The sequence below is a fragment of the Balaenoptera physalus genome (genome assembly GCF_965194825.1).
Source record: "Balaenoptera physalus genome assembly, contig: SUPER_2_unloc_10, whole genome shotgun sequence".
In the NCBI taxonomy this organism is placed as follows: domain Eukaryota; kingdom Metazoa; phylum Chordata; class Mammalia; order Artiodactyla; family Balaenopteridae; genus Balaenoptera; species Balaenoptera physalus.
In genome coordinates, this window is record NW_028126564.1 from 1,102,321 (window position 1) to 1,122,572 (window position 20,252).

At 42.4% G+C, this 20,252-nt stretch overlaps 1 long non-coding RNA gene across 1 annotated transcript; it reads right to left on the minus strand.

Moving 5' to 3' along the window:
- Positions 1-6,204: 6,204 nt before the first annotated feature.
- On the minus strand, positions 6,205-16,404 carry LOC309656550. Its single transcript, XR_014261442.1, has 2 exons — positions 16,292-16,404; positions 6,205-6,344 (listed from the first exon to the last, which is right to left on the minus strand). It is a non-coding gene; the product is annotated as an uncharacterized lncRNA (long non-coding RNA).
- Between the last annotated feature and the right edge of the window lie 3,848 nt (positions 16,405-20,252).

Genomic DNA, 20,252 nt, shown 5'->3' on the forward strand with positions numbered 1-20,252 from the left:
TCCCACTCTCTACATACCACTGAGCACGTAAAGGAATATTAGTTGTGGTCCAGCCATAGAGAAGAGTTTAGACACTACGATAAGATAAGGGACACACCCATTATAAAGAAATCACATTAGGATTCTCTTTTAACCTGTTCCTTAAAACACTAGTGCTTAGGAAATCTTTTGGAGGCAGAAGCAGTGAAGGGTAGCTTAAGGATAGGGTTAGGGTTAGGGTTTGGGTACGGCTTAGGTTAGGGGTTCGGGTACGGCATAGGGTATGGGTTAGGTTTAGGGTTAGGGTGAGTTTTAGGGTTAGGGCTCGGTTTAGGGTACGGGTTAGGATTAGGGTACGTGTTAGGGTTATGGTAGGGGTTCGGGTTAGGGTATGCGTTACGGTTAGGGTATTTATGAAACCTATCCCACTCTCGAGATACCACTTAGCACGTAAAGGAATATTATTTAGTGTCCAGCCATGGAGAATAATTTAGACACTTGATAAGATAAGGAACACACCCATTATAAAGAAATCACATTAGGTTCTTTTCTTAATTTGTTCCTTAAAAAACTAGTGCTAAGGAAATCTACTGGAGGCAGAAGCAGTCAAGGGTAGCTTAGGGTTAGGGTTAGGGTTAGGGTTAGGGTACCGCTTAGGGTAGGAGTTCGATTATGGCCTAGGGTATGGGTTAGGGTTAGGGTTAGGGTTAGGGTAGGGCTTAGGGTTCGGGTTCGTGAACGAGTTTGGGTACGGCGTAGGGTGTTGGTTAGGGTTAGGTTTAGTTTTAAGTTTAGGACTCGGTTTAGGGTATGGGTTAGGATTAGGGTACATGTTAGGTTAGGGTAGGCGTTAGGGTTAGGGTACGCATTAGGGTTAGGGTATTTATTAAACCTTTCCCACTGTCTAGATACCACTGAGCACGTAAAGGAATATTAGTTGGGGTCCAGCCATGGAGAAGAGTTTAGACACTAGGATAAGATAAGGGGCACACCCATTATAAAGAAATCACATTAGGATTCTCTTTTTAACGTGCTCTTTAAAACACTATTGTTTAGGATATCCATTGGAGGCAGCAGCAGTCAAGGGTATCTTAGGGTTAGGGTTAGGTTTAGGGTACCACTTAGGGTAGGAGTTCGATTACGGCCTAGGGTATTGGTTAGGGTTAGGGTTAGTTTTAGGGTTAGGGCTCAGTTTAGGGTACAGTTTAGGATAAGGGTACGTATTAAGGTTAGGGTATTTATTAAACCTATCCCACTCTCTAAATACCACTTAGCATGTAAAGGAATATTAGTTGGTGTCCAGCCATGGAGAACACTTTAGACACTAGGATAAGATAAGAACACACCCATTATAAAGAAATCACATTAGGATTCTATTTTTCACCTGTTCCTTAAAAAACTAGTGCTTAGGATATCTATTGGAGGCAGAAGCAGTCAAGGGTAGCTAAGGGTTAGGGTTAGGGTTAGCGTTAGTGTACGGCTTAGGGTACGAGTTTCGTTACGGCGTAGGGTATGAGTTAGGGTTAGGGTTATGGTTAGTTTTAGGCTTAGGGCTCCGTTTAGGTTACAGTTAAGGATAAGGGTACGTGTTAGGGTTAGGGTATTTATTAAACCTATCCCACTCTCTAGATACCACTTAGCACGTAAAGGAATATTATTTGCGCTCCAGCCATGGAGAAGAGTTTAGATACTAGGATAAGATAAGGGACACACCCATTATAAAGAAATCACATTAGGATTCTCTTTTAACCTGTTCCTTAAAACACTAGTGCTTACGAAATCTATTGGAGGCAGAAGAAGTCAAGGGTAGCTTAGTGTTAGGGTTAGGGTTAGGGTTAGGGTTAGGGTAGGCCTTAGGGTTCGGGTTCGTGAACGAGTTTGGGTACGGCGTAGGGTTTTGGTTAGCGTTAGGTTTAGTTTTAAGTTTAGGACTCGGTTTAGGGTATGGGTTAGGATTAGGGTACATGTTAGGTTAGGGTAGGCGTTAGGTTTAGGGTACACATTAGGGTTAGGGTATTTTTTAAACCTATCGCACTGTCTAGATACCACTGAGCACGTAAAGGAATATTAGTTGGGGTCCAGCCATGGAGAAGAGTTTAGACACTAGGATAAGATAAGGGACACACCCATTATAAAGAAATCACATTAGGAATCTCTTTTAACCTGTTCCTTAAAACACTAGTGCTTAGGAAATCTTTTGGAGGCAGAAGCACTCAAGAATAGCTTAGGTATAAGGTTAGGGTTAGGGTACAGCTTAGGTACGGGTTCGAGTACGGGATAGGGTACGGCATAGGGTATGTGTTAGAGTTAGGGTTAGGGTTAATTTTAGGTTTAGGGCTCGGTTTAGAGTACGGGTTAGGATTAGGGTACATGTTAGGGTTAGGGTAGGCGTTAGGGTTAGGGTACGTGTTAGGTTTAGGGTATTTCTTAAACCTATCCCACTCTCTAGATACCACTGAGCACGTAAAGGAATATTAGTTGGGGACCAGCCATGGAGAAGAGTTTAGACACTAGGATAAGATAAGCGACACACCCATTATGAAGAAATCACATTAGGATTCTTTTTTAAACTGTTCCTTAAAACACTAGTCCTTAGGAAATCTTTTGGAGGCAGAAGCAGTCAGGGGTAGCTTAGGGTTAGGGTTAGGGTTAGGGTTTGGGTACGGCTTAGGGGAGGGGTTCCGGTTCGGCTTAGGGTATGGGTTAGGTTTAGGGTTAGGGTGAGTTTTAGGGTGAGGGCTCGGTTTAGGTTATGGGTTAGGGTTAAGGTATGTGTTAGGGTTATGGTAGTGGTTCGGGTTAGGGTATGCGTTAGGGTTAGCGTATTTTTTAAACCTATCCCACTCTCTAGATACCACTTAGCATGTAAAGGGGTATTATTTAGGGTCCAGCCATGGAGAATAATTTAGACACTTGATAAGATAAGGAACACACCCATTATATAGAAATCGCATTAGGTTCTCTTTTTAATTTGTTCCTTAAAACACTAGTGTTAAGGAAATCTACTGGAGGCAGAATCTGTCAAGGGTGGGTTAGGGTTAGGGTTATTGTACGGCTTAGGGTACGAGTTCGGTTTCGGCGTAGGGTGTGGGTTAGGGTTAGGGTTAGGGTTAGTTTTAGGGTTAGGGCTCGGTTTAGGGTACGGGTTAAGATTAGGGTACGTTTTAGGGTTAGGGTTGAGGTTAGGGTTAGGGTACACACTAGGGTTAGGGTATTTGTTAAACCTATCCCACTCTCTAAATACCACTTAACACGTAAAGGAATATTAGTAGGGTTCCAGTCATGGAGAAGAGTTTAGACACTAGGATAAGATAAGGAACACACCCATTATAAAGAAATCACATTAGGATTCTATTTTTCACCTGTTCCTTAAAAAATTAGTGCTTAGGATATCTATTGGAGGCAGAAGCAGTCAAGGGTAACTTAGGGTTAGGATTAGGGTTAGGGTACGGCTTAGGGTATGAGTTCTGTTACGGCGTAGGGTATGGGTTAGGGTTAGGGTTAGGGTTAGTTTTAGGGTTAGGTCTCGGTTTAGGTTACTGGTTAGGATTAGCGTACGTGTTAGGGTTAGGGTAAGTGTTAGGGTGAGGGTACGTGTTAGGTTTAGGCTATTTATTAAACCTCTCCCACTCTCTAGATACCACTAAGCACGTAAAGGAATATTATTGGGGTTCCAGGCAGGGAAAAGACTTTAGACACTAGGATAATATAAGGAACATACACATTGTAAAGAAATCACATTAGTATTCTCTTTTTAACCTGTTCCCTAAAACACTAGTGCTTAGGAAATCTATTGGAGGCAGAAGCAGTCAAGGGTACCTTAGGGTTAAGGTTAGTGTTAGGGTACAGCTTAGGGTACGGGTTCGGGTACAGGTTCGGGTACGGCGTAGGGTATGGGTTAGGGTTAGGGTTTGTTTTAGGGTTAGGGCTCAGTTTAGGATATGGTTTATGATTAGGGTATGTGTTAGGGTTAGGGTAGGGGTTAAGTTTAGGGTATGCGTTCGGGTTAGGATATTTATTAAACGTATCCCACTCTCTAAATACCACGTAGCACGTAACGGTTTATTAGTTGGTGTCCAGCCATGGAGAACAGTTTAGACACTAGGATAAGATAGGGAACACACCCATTATAAAGATATCACATTAGGATTCTCTTTTTCACCTGTTCCTTAAAACACTAGTGTTAGGAAATCTACTGGAGGCAAAAGCAGTCAAGGGTAGCTTAGTGTTAGGGTTAGGTTTAGGGATAGGGTTAGGGTACGGCTTAGGGTACGGGTTCGGGTATAGAGTAGGGCATGGGTTAGGGTTAGTGTTAGATTTAGTTTTAGAGTTAGGGCTCGGTTTAGTGTACGAGTTAGGATTAGGGTACGTGTTAGGGATAGGGTAGGGGTTAGGGTTAGGTTACGTGTTAGGATTGGTGTTTTTATTAAAACTATCCCACTTTCTAGATACCACTTAGCACGTAAAGCAATATTATTTGGGGTCCTGCTATGGAGAAGAGTTTAGACACTAGGATAAGATAAGGAACACACCCATTATAAACAAATCACATTAGGATTCTCTTTATCACCAGTTCCTTAAAACACATGTGGTAAGGAAATCTATTGGAGGAAGAAACAGTTAAGGGTAGCTTAGTGTTAGGGTTAGGGTTAGGGTTAGGGTTAGGGTACTGCTTAGGGTTCGGGTTCGTGTACGGTTTCGGGTACGGCATAGGGTGTTAGTTAGGGTTAGTGTTAGTGTTAGATTTATGGCTCGGTTTAGGGTAAGGGTTAGGATTAGGGTACGTGTTAGTGTTAGGGTAGGCGTTAGGGTTAGGGTATGCGTTAGATTTAGGGTATTTATTAAACCTATCCCACTGTCTAGATACCACTGAGCACGTAAAGGAATATTAGTTGGGGTCCAGCCATGGAGAAGAGTTTAGACACTAGGATAAGATAAGGGACCCACCCAGTATAAAGAAATCACATTAGGTTCTCTTTTTAATTTGTTCCTTAAAACACTAGTGTTAAGGAAATCTACTGGAGGCAGAAGCAGTCAAGGGTACCTTTGGGTTAGTGTTAGGGTTAGGGTTAGGGTACGGCTTAGGGTACGAGTTCGATTTCGCCGTAGGATATGGGTTAGGGTTAGGGTTAGTGTTAGTTATAGGGTTAGGGCTCGGTTTAGGGTACAATGTAGGATTAGGTTACTTGTTAGGGTTAGGGTAGGGGTTAGAGTTAGGGTACGTGTTATGGTTAAGGTATTTATTAAACCTATCCCACTCTCTAGATACCACTTAGTACGTAAAGGAATATTATTTGGGGTCCAGCCATGGAGAAGTGTTTAGACACTAGGTTAAGATAAGCGACACACCCATTATAAAGAAATCACATTAGGATTCTCTTTTAACCTGTTGCTTAAAACACTAGTGCTTAGGAAATCTAGTGGAAGCAGAAGCAGTCAAGGGTAGCTTAGGGTTAGGGTTAGGGTTAGGGTTAGGGTTAGTGATAGGCTACGGCTTAGGCTACGGTTTCGGGTACGGGTTCGTGTATGGCGTAGGTTATTGGTTATGGTTAGGGTTAGGGTAGGTTTTAGGGTTAGGGCTCGGTTTAGGGTACGGGTTAAGATTAGGGTACGTTTTAGGTTAGGGTTAGGGTTAGGTTTAGGGATAGCGTTAGGGTACGGCTTAGGGTACGATTTCGATTACGGCATATGGTATGCGTTAGGGTTAGGGTTAGGGTTAGTTTTAGTGTTAGGGCTTGGTTTAGGGTACAGTTTAGGATTAGGTTACGTGTTAGGGTTAGGGTAGGGGTTAGGGTGAGGGTACGCTTTAGGGTTAGGGTATTTATTAAACCTATCTCACTCTCTTGATAACACTTAGCACGTAAAGGAATATTAGTTGGGGTCCTGTCATGGAGAAGAGTTTACACACTAGGATAAGAAAAGGAACATACCCATTATAAAGAAATCACATTAGGATTCTTTTTTTAACCTGTTCCATAAAACACCAGTGCTTAGGAAATCTATTGGAGGCAGAAGTAGTCAAGGGTAGCTTAGGGTTAGGTTTAGGGTTAGGGTATGGGTTCGGCTACGGGTTCGGGTACGGCGTAGGGTATGGGTTATGGTTAGGGTTAGGGTAGGTTTTAGGGTTATATCTCGGTATAGGGTACGGGTTAGGATTAGGGTACGTGTTAGGGTTAGGGTAGGAGTTAGGGTTAGGATACGCGTTAGGGTTAGGGTATTTATTAAACCTATCCCACTCTCTAAATACCACTTAGCACGTAAAGGAATATTAGTTGGGGTCCAGCCATGGAGAAGAGTTTAGACACTAGGATAAGATAAGGAACACACCCATTATGAAGAAATCACATTAGTATTCTCTTTTTAACCTGTTCCATAAAACACCAGTGCTTAGGAAATCTATTGGAGGCAGAAGTAGTCAAGGGTTGCTTAGGGTTAGGGTACGGCTTAGGGTATGGGTTCGGATACGGCGTATGGTCTGGGTTCGGGTTAATTTTAGGGTTAGGGCTCGGTTTATGGTATGGGTTAGGATTAGGGTACATGTTAGGGTTAGGGTAGGGGTTAGGGTGAGGATACGCATTAGGGTTAGGATATTTATTAAACCTCTCCCACTGTCTAGATACGACTTAGCATGTAAAGGAATATTATTTGGGGTCCAGCCATGGAGAAAATTTTAGACACTAGTATAAGATAAGGAACACACCCATTATAAAGAAATCACATTAGGATTCTCTTTTGAACCTGTTCCTTAAATCACTAGTGCTTAGGAAATCTGTTGGAGGCAGAAGCAGTCAAGGGTACCTTAGGGTTAAGGATAGTGTTAGGGTACAGCTTAGGGTACGGGTTCAGGTACGGGTTCGGGTACGGCGTAGGGTATGGGTTAGGGTTAGGGTTAGTTTTAGGGTTTGGGCTCAGTTTAGGGTATGGTTTAGGATTAGGTTATGTTTTAGCGTTAGGGTAGGGGTTAGGGTTAGGGTAAGCGTTAGGGTTAGGATATTTATTAAACGTATCCCACTCTCTAAATACCACGTAGCACGTAAAGGATTATTAGTTGTTGTCCAGCCATGGAGAACAGGTTAGACACTAGGATAAGATAAGGAACACACCCATTATAAACAAATCACATTAGGATTCTCTTTTTCACATGTTCCTTAAAACACTAGTGTTAGGAAATCTACTGGAGGCAAAAGCAGTCAAGGGTAGCTTAGGGTTAGGGTTAGGTTTAGGGATAGGGTTAGGGTACGGCTTAGGGTACGGGTTCGGGTATAGAGTAGGGCATGGGTTAGGGTTAGTGTTAGGGTTAGTTTTAGTGTTAGGGCTCGGGTTAGTGTACGAGTTAGGATTAGGGTACGAGTTAGGATTAGGGTTTTTATTAAAACTATCCCACTTTCTAGATACCACTTACCACGTAAAGTAATATTATTTGGGTTCCAGCTATGGAGAAGAGTTTAGACACTAGGATGAGATAAGGAACACACCCATTATAAACAAATCACATTAGGATTCTCTGTATCACCTGTTCTTTAAAACACTAGTGGTAAGGAAATCTATTGGAGGAAGAAGCAGTCAAGGGTAGCTTAGTGTTAGTATTAGGGTTAGGGTTAGGGTTAGGGTACTGCTTAGGGTTCGGGTTCGTGTACGGTTTCGGGTATGGCATAGGGTGTTGGTTAGGGTTAGTGTTAGTGTTAGGTTTAGGGCTCGGTTTAGGTTACGGGTTAGGATTAGGGTACGTGTTAGTGTTAGGGTAGGCGTTAGGGTTAGGTTACTCGTTATGGTTAGGGTATTTATTAAACGTATCCCACTCTCTAGATACCACTTATTACGTAAAGGAATATTAGTTGAGGTCCAGCCATGGACAAGAGTTTAGACACTAGGATAAGATAAGGGACACACCCATTATAAAGAAATCACATTAGGATTCTCTTTTAATGTGTACCTTAAAACACTAGTGCTTAGGAAATCTTTTGGAGGCAGAAGCATTCAAGGGTAGCTTACGGTTAGGGTTAGGGTTAGGGTTAGGGTACGGCTTAGGGTACGAGTTCAATTTCGGCGTAGGGTATGTGTTAGGTGTAGGGTTAGTGTTAGTTTTAGGGTTAGGGCTCGGTTTAGGGTACAATTTAGTTTAAGGGTACGTGTTAAGGTTAGAGTATTTATTAAACCTATCCCACTCTCTAGATATCACTTAGCACGTAAAGGAATATTATTTGGGGTCCATCCATGGAGAAGAGTTTAGACACTAGGATAAGATAAGGGACACACCCATTATAAAGAAATCACATTAGGATTCGCTTTTAACCTGTTCCTTAAAATACTAGTTCTTAGGAAATCTATTGGAGGCAGAAGCAGTGAAGGGTAGCTTAGTGTTAGGGTTAGGGTTAGGGTTAGGGTTAGGGTTAGGGTAAGGCTTAGGGTTTGGGTTCGTGTACGAGTTCGTGTACGGCGTAGGGTTTTGTTTAGTGTTAGGTTTAGTTTTAAGTTTAGGACTCTGTTTAGGTTACTGGTTAGGTTTAGGGTACATGTTAGAGTTATGGTAGGCATTAGGGTTAGGGTACGCATTAGGATTAGGGTATTTATTAAACCTGTCCCACTCTCTACATACCACTGAGCACGTAAAGGAATATTAGTTGTGGTCCAGCCATAGAGAAGAGTTTAGACACTACGATAAGATAAGGGACACACCCATTATAAAGAAATCACATTAGGATTCTCTTTTAACCTGTTCCTTAAAACACTAGTGCTTAGGAAATCTTTTGGAGGCAGAAGCAGTGAAGGTTAGCTTAAGGATAGGGTTAGGGTTAGGGTTTGGGTACGGCTTAGGTTAGGGGTTCGGGTACGGCATAGGGTATGGGTTAGGTTTAGGGTTAGGGTGAGTTTTAGGGTTAGGGCTCGGTTTAGGGTACGGGTTAGGATTAGGGTACGTGTTAGGGTTATGGTAGGGGTTCGGGTTAGGGTATGCGTTACGGTTAGGGTATTTATGAAACCTATCCCACTCTCGAGATACCACTTAGCACGTAAAGGAATATTATTTAGTGTCCAGCCATGGAGAATAATTTAGACACTTGATAAGATAAGGAACACACCCATTATAAAGAAATCACATTAGGTTCTTTTCTTAATTTGTTCCTTAAAAAACTAGTGCTAAGGAAATCTACTGGAGGCAGAAGCAGTCAAGGGTAGCTTAGGGTTAGGGTTAGGGTTAGGGTTAGGGTACCGCTTAGGGTAGGAGTTCGATTATGGCCTAGGGTATGGGTTAGGGTTAGGGTTAGGGTTAGGGTAGGGCTTAGGGTTCGGGTTCGTGAACGAGTTTGGGTACGGCGTAGGGTGTTGGTTAGGGTTAGGTTTAGTTTTAAGTTTAGGACTCGGTTTAGGGTATGGGTTAGGATTAGGGTACATGTTAGGTTAGGGTAGGCGTTAGGGTTAGGGTACGCATTAGGGTTAGGGTATTTATTAAACCTTTCCCACTGTCTAGATACCACTGAGCACGTAAAGGAATATTAGTTGGGGTCCAGCCATGGAGAAGAGTTTAGACACTAGGATAAGATAAGGGGCACACCCATTATAAAGAAATCACATTAGGATTCTCTTTTTAACGTGCTCTTTAAAACACTATTGTTTAGGATATCCATTGGAGGCAGCAGCAGTCAAGGGTATCTTAGGGTTAGGGTTAGGTTTAGGGTACCACTTAGGGTAGGAGTTCGATTACGGCCTAGGGTATTGGTTAGGGTTAGGGTTAGTTTTAGGGTTAGGGCTCAGTTTAGGGTACAGTTTAGGATAAGGGTACGTATTAAGGTTAGGGTATTTATTAAACCTATCCCACTCTCTAAATACCACTTAGCATGTAAAGGAATATTAGTTGGTGTCCAGCCATGGAGAACACTTTAGACACTAGGATAAGATAAGAACACACCCATTATAAAGAAATCACATTAGGATTCTATTTTTCACCTGTTCCTTAAAAAACTAGTGCTTAGGATTTCTATTGGAGGCAGAAGCAGTCAAGAGTAGCTAAGGGTTAGGGTTAGGGTTAGCGTTAGTGTACGGCTTAGGGTACGAGTTTCGTTACGGCGTAGGGTATGAGTTAGGGTTAGGGTTATGGTTAGTTTTAGGCTTAGGGCTCCGTTTAGGTTACAGTTAAGGATAAGGGTACGTGTTAGGGTTAGGGTATTTATTAAACCTATCCCACTCTCTAGATACCACTTAGCACGTAAAGGAATATTATTTGCGCTCCAGCCATGGAGAAGAGTTTAGACACTAGGATAAGATAAGGGACACACCCATTATAAAGAAATCACATTAGGATTCTCTTTTAACCTGTTCCTTAAAACACTAGTGCTTACGAAATCTATTGGAGGCAGAAGAAGTCAAGGGTAGCTTAGTGTTAGGGTTAGGGTTAGGGTTAGGGTTAGGGTAGGCCTTAGGGTTCGGGTTCGTGAACGAGTTTGGGTACGGCGTAGGGTTTTGGTTAGCGTTAGGTTTAGTTTTAAGTTTAGGACTCGGTTTAGGGTATGGGTTAGGATTAGGGTACATGTTAGGTTAGGGTAGGCGTTAGGTTTAGGGTACACATTAGGGTTAGGGTATTTTTTAAACCTATCGCACTGTCTAGATACCACTGAGCACGTAAAGGAATATTAGTTGGGGTCCAGCCATGGAGAAGAGTTTAGACACTAGGATAAGATAAGGGACACACCCATTATAAAGAAATCACATTAGGAATCTCTTTTAACCTGTTCCTTAAAACACTAGTGCTTAGGAAATCTTTTGGAGGCAGAAGCACTCAAGAAAAGCTTAGGTATAAGGTTAGGGTTAGGGTACAGCTTAGGTACGGGTTCGAGTACGGGATAGGGTACGGCATAGGGTATGTGTTAGAGTTAGGGTTAGGGTTAATTTTAGGTTTAGGGCTCGGTTTAGAGTACGGGTTAGGATTAGGGTACATGTTAGGGTTAGGGTAGGCGTTAGGGTTAGGGTACGTGTTAGGTTTAGGGTATTTCTTAAACCTATCTCACTCTCTAGATACCACTGAGCACGTAAAGGAATACTAGTTGGGGACCAGCCATGGAGAAGAGTTTAGACACTAGGATAAGATAAGCGACACACCCATTATGAAGAAATCACATTAGGATTCTTTTTTAAACTGTTCCTTAAAACACTAGTCCTTAGGAAATCTTTTGGAGGCAGAAGCAGTCAGGGGTAGCTTAGGGTTAGGGTTAGGGTTAGGGTTTGGGTACGGCTTAGGGGAGGGGTTCCGGTTCGGCTTAGGGTATGGGTTAGGTTTAGGGTTAGGGTGAGTTTTAGGGTGAGGGCTCGGTTTAGGTTATGGGTTAGGGTTAAGGTATGTGTTAGGGTTATGGTAGTGGTTCGGGTTAGGGTATGCGTTAGGGTTAGCGTATTTTTTAAACCTATCCCACTCTCTAGATACCACTTAGCATGTAAAGGGGTATTATTTAGGGTCCAGCCATGGAGAATAATTTAGACACTTGATAAGATAAGGAACACACCCATTATATAGAAATCGCATTAGGTTCTCTTTTTAATTTGTTCCTTAAAACACTAGTGTTAAGGAAATCTACTGGAGGCAGAATCTGTCAAGGGTGGGTTAGGGTTAGGGTTATTGTACGGCTTAGGGTACGAGTTCGGTTTCGGCGTAGGGTGTGGGTTAGGGTTAGGGTTAGGGTTAGTTTTAGGGTTAGGGCTCGGTTTAGGGTACGGGTTAAGATTAGGGTACGTTTTAGGGTTAGGGTTGAGGTTAGGGTTAGGGTACACACTAGGGTTAGGGTATTTGTTAAACCTATCCCACTCTCTAAATACCACTTAACACGTAAAGGAATATTAGTAGGGTTCCAGTCATGGAGAAGAGTTTAGACACTAGGATAAGATAAGGAACACACCCATTATAAAGAAATCACATTAGGATTCTATTTTTCACCTGTTCCTTAAAAAATTAGTGCTTAGGATATCTATTGGAGGCAGAAGCAGTCAAGGGTAACTTAGGGTTAGGATTAGGGTTAGGGTACGGCTTAGGGTATGTGTTCTGTTACGGCGTAGGGTATGGGTTAGGGTTAGGGTTAGGGTAGGTTTTAGGGTTATGTCTCGGTATAGGGTACGGGTTAGGATTAGGGTACGTGTTAGGGTTAGGGTAGGAGTTAGGGTTAGGATACGCGTTAGGGTTAGGGTATTTATTAAACCTATCCCACTCTCTAAATACCACTTAGCACGTAAAGGAATATTAGTTGGGGTCCAACCATGGAGAAGAGTTTAGACACTAGGATAAGATAAGGAACACACCCATTATAAAGAAATCACTTTAGGATTCTATTTTACACCTGTTCCTTAAAAAACTAATGCTTAGGATATCTATTGGAGGCAGAAGCAGTCAAGGGTAGCTTAGTGTTAGGGTTAGGGTTAGGGTTAGGGTAGGGCTTAGGGTTCGGGTTCGTGTACGAGTTCGCGTGCGGCGTAGGGTGTTGGTTAGGGTTAGTTTTAAGTTTAGGACTCGGTTTAGGGTACGGGATAGGATTAGAGTACGTGTTAGAGTTAGGGTAGGCGTTAGGGTTAGGGTACGCATCAGGATTAGGGTATTTATTAAACCTATCCCACTCTCTAGATACCACTGAGCACGTCAAGGAATATTAGTTGGGGTCCAGCCATGGAGAAGAGTTTAGACAGTAGGATTAGATAAGGGACACACACATTATAAAGAAATCACATTAGGAATCTCTTTTAACCGGTTCCTTAAAACACTCGTGCTTAGGAAATCTTTTGGAGGCAGAAGCAGTCAAGGGTAGCTTAAGGATAGGGGTAGGGTTAGGGTTTGGGTACGGCTTAGGGTAGGGATTCGGGTACGGCGTAGGGTATGGGTTAGGTTTAGGGTTAGGGTGAGTTTCAGGGTTAGGGCTCTGTTTAGGATACGGGTTAGGATGAGGATACGTGTTAGGTTTACGGTAGGTGTTACGGTTAGGGTACGCATTAGGGTTAGGGTATTTATTAAACCTATCCCACTCTCTAGATACCACTCTAGCACGTAAAGCAATATTATTTGGGGTCCCGCCATGGAGAAGACTTTAGACACTAGGTTAAGAATAGGAACACAGCGATATAAAGAAATCACATTAGGATTCTCCTTTTAACCTCTTCCTTAAAACACTAGCGCTTAGGAAATCTATTGGAGGCAGAAGCTGTCAAGAATAGCTTAGGTATAAGGTTAGGGTTAGGGTACAGCTTAGGTACGGGTTCGACTACGAAATAGGGTACGGCATAGGGTATGTGTTAGAGTTAGGGTTAGGGTTAGTTTTAGGTTTAGGGCTCGGTTTAAGGTACGGTTTAGGATTAGGGTACGTGTTAGGGTTATGGTAGGGGTTCAGATTAGGGTATGCGTTAGGGTTAGCGTATTTTGTAAACCTATCCCACTCTCTAGATACCACTTAGCACGTAAAGGAATATTATTTAGGGTCCAGCCATGGAGAATAATGTAGACACTTGATAAGATATGGAACACACCCAGTATAAATAAGTCACATTAGGATTCTCTTTTTAATTTGTTCCTTAAAACACTAGTGCTAAGGAAATCTACTGGAGGTAGAAGCAGTCGGGGGTAGCTTAGGGTTAGGGTTAGGGTTAGGGTTTGGGTACGGCTTAGGGTACGAGTTCGATTACGGCGTAGGGTGTGGGTTAGGGTTAGGGTTAGGGTTAGTTTTAGGGTTACGGCTCTGTTTAGGGTACGGGTTAACATTAGGGTACGTGTTAGGGTTAGGGCTGGGGTCAGGGTTAGGGTATGCATTAGGGTTAGGGTATTTATTAAACCTATCCCACTCTCTAAATAACACTTAGCACGTAAAGGAATATTAGTTGGGGTCCAGCCAAGGCGAAGAGTTTAGACACTATGATAAGAAGAGGAACACACCCATTATAAAGAAATCACATTAGCATTCTATTTCTCACCTGTTCCTTAAAAAAAGAATGCTTAGGATATCTATTCGAGACAGAAGCAGTCAAGAGTAGCTTAGGGTTAGGATTAGGGTTAGAGTACGGCTTAGGGTACAAGTTCGGTTACGGCGTAGGGTATGGGTTAATGTTAGGGTTAGGGTTAGTTTTAGGGTTAGGGCTCGATGTAGGTTACGGGTTAGGATGAGGGTACGTGTTAGGGTTAGGGTAGGTGTTAGGGTGAGGGTATGTGTTTGGTTTAGGGTATTTATTAAACCTATCCCACTCTAGATACCACTTAGCACGTAAAGGAATATTATTTGGGGTCCAGCCAGGGAAAAGACCATAGACACTAGGATAAGATAAGGAACACACACATTATAAAGAAATCACATTAGGATTCTCTTTTAACCTGTTCCTTATAACACTAGTGCTTACGAAATCTATTGGAGGCAGAAGAAGTCAAGGGTAGCTTAGTGTTAGGGTTAGGGTAGGGCTTAGGGTTCGGATTCTTGTACGAGTTCGGGTACGGTGTAGGGTGTTGGTTAGGTTTAGGTTTAGTTTTAAGTTTAGGACTCGGTTTAGGGTACGGGTTAGGATTAGGGTACGTGTTAGAGTTAGGGTAGGTTTTAGGGTTAGGTTACGCATTAGGGTTAGGGTATTTATTAAACCTATCCCACTCTCTAGATACCACTGAGCACGTAAAGGAATATTAGTTGGGGTCCAGCCATGGAGAAGAGTTTAGACACTAGGATAAGATAAGGGACACACCCATTATAAAGAAATCACATTAGGAATCTCTTTTAACCTGTTCCTTAAAACACTAGTGCTTCGGAAATCTTTTGGAGGCAGAAGCACTCAAGAATAGCTTAGGTATAAGGTTAGGGTTAGGGTACAGCTTAGGTACGGGTTCGAGTACGGGATAGGGTACGGCATAGGGTATGTGTTAGAGTTAGGGTTAGGGTTAATTTTAGGTTTAGGGCTCGGTTTAGGGTACGAGTTAGGATTAGGGTACATGTTAGGGTTAGGGTAGGCATTAGGGTTATGGTACGCATTAGGATTAGGGTATTTATTAAACCTATCCCACTCTCTAGATAACACTGAGCACGTAAAGGAATATTAGTTGGGGTCCAGCCATGGAGAAGAGTTTAGACACTAGGATAAGATAAGGGACACACCCATTATAAAGAAATCACATTAGGATTCTCTTTTAACCTGTTCCTTAAAACACTGTTCCTTAGGTAATCTTTTGGAGGCAGAAGCAGTCAGGGGTAGCTTAGGGTTAGGGTTAGGGTTTGGGTAAGGCTTAGGGGAGGGGTTCGGGTACGGCGTATGTTATGGGTTAGGTTTAGGGTTAGGGTGAGTTTTAGGGTTAGGGCTCGGTTTAGGTTATGCGTTAGGGTTAAGGTATGTGTTAGGGTTGTGGTAGTGGTTCGGGATAGGCTATGCGTTAGGGATAGCGTATTTTTTAAACCTATCCCACTCTCTAGATACCACCTAGCATGTAAAGGAGTATTATTTATGGTCCAGCCATGGAGAATAATTTAGACAGTTGATAAGATAAGGAACAAACTCATTATATAGAAATCACATTAGGTTCTCTTTATAATTTGTTCCTTAAAACACTAGTGTTAAGGAAATCTACTGGAGGCAGAAGCAGTCAAGGGTCGGTTATGGTTAGGGTTAGTGTACGGCTTAGGGTACGAGTTCGATTTCGGCGTACGGTGTCGGTTAGGGTTAGGGTTAGTGTTAGTTTTAGGGTTAGTGCTCGGTTTAGGGTACGGGTTAAGATTAGGGTACGTTTTAGGGTTAGGGTTGGGGTTAGGGTTAGGGTACGCACTAGGGTTAGGGTATTTATTAAACCTATCCCACTCTCTAAATACCACTTAACACGTAAAGGCATATTAGTAGGGGTCCATTCATGGAGAAGAGTTTAGATACTAGGATAAGATAAGGAACACACCCATTATAAAGAAATCACATTAGGATTCTATTTTTCACCTGTTCCTTAATAAATTAGTGCTTAGGATATCTATTGGGGGCAGAAGCAGTCAAGGGTAACTTAGGGTTAGGATTAGGGTTGGGGTACGGCTTAGGGTATGAGTTCTGTTACGGCGTAGGGTATGGGTTAGGGTTAGGGTTAGGGTTAGTTTTAGGGTTAGGTCTCGGTTTAGGTTACTGGTTAGGATTAGCGTACGTGTTAGGGTTAGGGTAAGTGTTAGGGTGAGGGTACGTGTTAGGTTTAGGCTATTTATTAAACCTCTCCCACTCTCTAGATACCACTAAGCACGTAAAGGAATATTATTGGGGTTCCAGGCAGGGAAAATACTTTAGACACTATTATAATATAAGGAACATACACATTGTAAAGAAATCACATTAGTATTGTCTTTTTAACCTGTTCCTTAAAACACTAGTGCTTAGGAAATCTATTGGAGGCAGAAGCAGTCAAGGGTATCTTAGGGTTAAGGTTAGTGTTAGGGTACAGCTTAGGGTACGGGTTCGGGTACAGGTTCGGGTACGGCGTAGGGTATGGGTTAGGGTTAGGGTTAGTTTTAGGGTTAGGGCTCAGTTTAGGATATGGTTTATGATTAGGGTATGTGTTAGGGTTAGGGTAGGGTTTAAGTTTAGGGTATGCGTTCGGGTTAGGATATTTATTAAACGTATCCCACTCTCTAAATACCACGTAGCACGTAAAGGTTTATTAGTTGGTGTCCAGCCATGGAGAACAGTTTAGACACTAGGATAAGATATGGAACACACCCATTATAAAGAAATCACATTAGGATTCTCTTTTTCACCTGTTCCTTAAAACACTAGTGTTAGGAAATCTACTGGAGGCAAAAGCAGTCAAGGGTAGCTTAGGGTTAGGGTTAGGTTTAGGGATAGGGTTAGGGTACGGCTTAGGGTACGGGTTCGGCTATAGAGTAGGGCATGGGTTAGGGTTAGTGTTAGGTTTAGTTTTAGAGTTAGGGCTCGGTTTAGTGTACGAGTTAGGATTAGGGTACGTGTTAGGGATAGGGTAGGGGTTAGGGTTAGGTTACGTGTTAGGATTGGTGTTTTTATTAAAACTATCCCACTTTCTAGATACCACTTAGCACGTAAAGCAATATTATTTGGGGTCCTGCTATGGAGAAGAGTTTAGACACTAGGATAAGATAAGGAACACACCCATTATAAACAAATCACATTAGGATTCTCTTTATCACCAGTTCCTTAAAACACAAGTGGTAAGGAAATCTATTGGAGGAAGAAACAGTTAAGGGTAGCTTAGTGTTAGGGTTAGGGTTAGGGTTAGGGTTAGGGTACTGCTTAGGGATCGGGTTCGTGTACGGTTTCGGGTACGGCATAGGGTGTTAGTTAGGGTTAGTGTTAGTGTTAGATTTATGGCACGGTTTAGGGTAAGGGTTAGGATTAGGGTACGTGTTAGTGTTAGGGTAGGCGTTAGGGTTAGGGTATGCGTTAGATTTAGGGTTTTTATTAAACCTATCCCACTGTCTAGATACCACTGAGCACGTAAAGGAATATTAGTTGGGGTCCAGCCATGGAGAAGAGTTTAGACACTAGGATAAGATAAGGGACACACCCAGTATAAAGAAATCACATTAGGTTCTCTTTTTAATTTGTTCCTTAAAACACTAGTGTTAAGGAAATCTACTGGAGGCAGAAGCAGTCAAGGGTAGCTTTGGGTGAGTGTTAGGGTTAGGGTTAGGGTACGGCTTAGGGTAAGAGTTCGATTACGGCGTATGGTATGCGTTAGGGTTAGGGTTAGGGTTAGTTTTAGTGTTAGGGCTTGGTTTAGGGTACAGTTTAGGATTAGGTTACGTGTTAGGGTTAGGGTAGGGGTTAGGGTGAGGGTACGCTTTAGGGTTAGGGTATTTATTAAACCTATCTCACTCTGTTGATAACACTTAACACATAAAGGAATATTAGTTGGTGTCCTGTCATGGAGAAGAGTTTAGACACTAGGATAAGAAAAGGAACATACCCATTATAAAGAAATCACATTAGGATTCTTTTTTTAACCTGTTCCATAAAACACCAGTGCTTAGGAAATCTATTGGAGGCAGAAGTAGTCAAGGGTAGCTTAGGGTTAGGTTTAGGGTTAGGGTATGGGTTCGGCTACGGGTTCGGGTACAGCGTAGGGTATGGGTTATGGTTAGGGTTAGGGTAGGTTTTAGGGTTATGTCTCGGTTTAGGGTACGGGTTAGGATTAGGGTACGTGTTAGGGTTAGGGTAGGAGTTAGGGTTAGGATACGCGTTAGGGTTAGGGTATTTATTAAACCTATCCAACTCTCTAAATACCACTTTGCACGTAAAGGAATATTAGTTGGGGTCCTGTCATGGAGAAGAGTTTAGACACTAGGATAAGAAAAGGAACACACCCTTTATAAATAAATCACATTAGGATTCTTTTTTTAACCTGTTCTTTAAAACACTAGTGCTTAGGAAATCTATTGTAGGCAGAAGTCGTCAAGGGTAGCTTAGTGTTACGGTTAGGTTTAGGGTTAGGGTTAGGGTACGGCTTAGGGTTCGGGTTCGTGTACGAGTTCACGTACGGCGTAGAGTGTTGGTTAGGGTTAGGTTTAGTTTTAAATTTAGGACTCGGTTTAGGGTACGGGTTAGTATTAGGGTAAATGTTAGGGTTAGGGTAGGCATTAGTGTTAAGGTACGCATTAGGATTAGGGTATTTATTAAACCTATCCCACTCTTTAGATACCACTGAGCACGTAAAGGAATATTAGTTGGGGTCCAGCCATGGAGAAGAGTTTAGACACTAGGATAAGATAACGGACACACCCATTATAAAGAAATCACATTAGGATTCTCTTTTAACCTGTTCCTTAAAACACTAGTGCTTAGGAAAACTTTTGGAGGCAGAAGCAGTCAAGGGTAGCTTAAGGATAGGGTTAGGGTTAGGGTTTGGGTACGGCTTAGGTTAGGGCTTCGGGTACGGCATAGAGTATGGGTTAGGATTAGGGTTAGGGTGAGTTTTAGGATTATGGCTCAGTTTAGGGTATGGGTTAGGATTACGGTACGTGTTAGGTGTATGGTAGGGGTTCGGGTTAGGGTATGCGTTAGGGTTAGGGTATTTATGAAACCTATCCCACTCTCTAGATACCACTTAGCACGTAAAGGAATAGTATTTAGGGTCCAGCCATGGAGAATAATTTAGACACTTGATAAGATAAGGAACACACCCATTATAAAGAAATCACATTAGGTTCTTTTCTTAATTTGTTCCTTAAAACACTAGTGCTAAGGAAATCTACTGGAGGCAGAAGCAGTCAAGGGTAGCTTAGGGTTAGGGTTAGGGTACAGCTTAGTGTACAAGTTTGATTTCAGCGTAGGTTATCGGTTAGGGTTAGGGTTAGGGTTAGTTTTAGGGTTAGGGCTCGGTTTAGGTTACAGTTTAGGATTAGGGTTAGGGTAGGGGTTAGGGTTAGGGTATGCGTTAGGGTTATGGTATTTATTAAACCTATCCCACTCTCTAGATACCACTTAGCACGTAAAGGAATATTAGTTGGGGTCCAGCCATGGAGAAGAGTTTAGACACTAAGATGAGATAAGGAACACACCCATTATAAAGACATCACATTAGAATCCTTTTTTCACCTGTTCCTTAAAAAACTAGTGCTTAGGATATCTATTGGAGGCAGAAGCAGTCAATGGTAGCTTACGGTTAGGGTTAGGGTTAGGGTTACGGTACGGCTTAGGGTACGAGTTCGATTACAGCCTAGGGTATGGGTTAGGGTTAGCGGTAAGGTTAGTTTTAGGGTTAGGGCTCGGTTTAGGGTACAGTTTAGGATTAGGTTAGGTGTTAGGGTTAGGGTAGGGGTTAGGGTGAGGGTACGCGTTCGTGTTAGGGTATTTATTAAACCTATCCCACTCTCTAGATAACACTTAACACGTAAAGTAATATTAGTAGGGGTCCTGTCATGGAGAAGAGTTTAGACACTAGGATAAGAAAGGAACACACCCATTATAAAGAAATCACATTAGTATTCTTTTTTTAACCTGTTCCTTAAAACACTAGTGCTTAGGAAATCTATTGGAGGCAGAAGAAGTCAAGGGTAGTTTAGGGTTAGGGTTAGGGTTAGGGTTAGTGTATGGCTTAGGTTACGAGTTCGGTTACGGCGTAAGGTATGGGTTAGGGGTAGGGTTAGTGTTAGTTTTAGGATTAGGGCTCGCTTTAGGGTGCAATTTAGGATAAGGGTGTGTGTTAAGGTTAGAGTATTTATTAAACCTATCCCACTCTTTAGATACCACTTAGCACGTAAAGGAATATTATTTGGGGTTCAGCCATGGAGAAGAGTTTAGACACTAGGATAAGATAAGGAACACACCCATTATAAAGA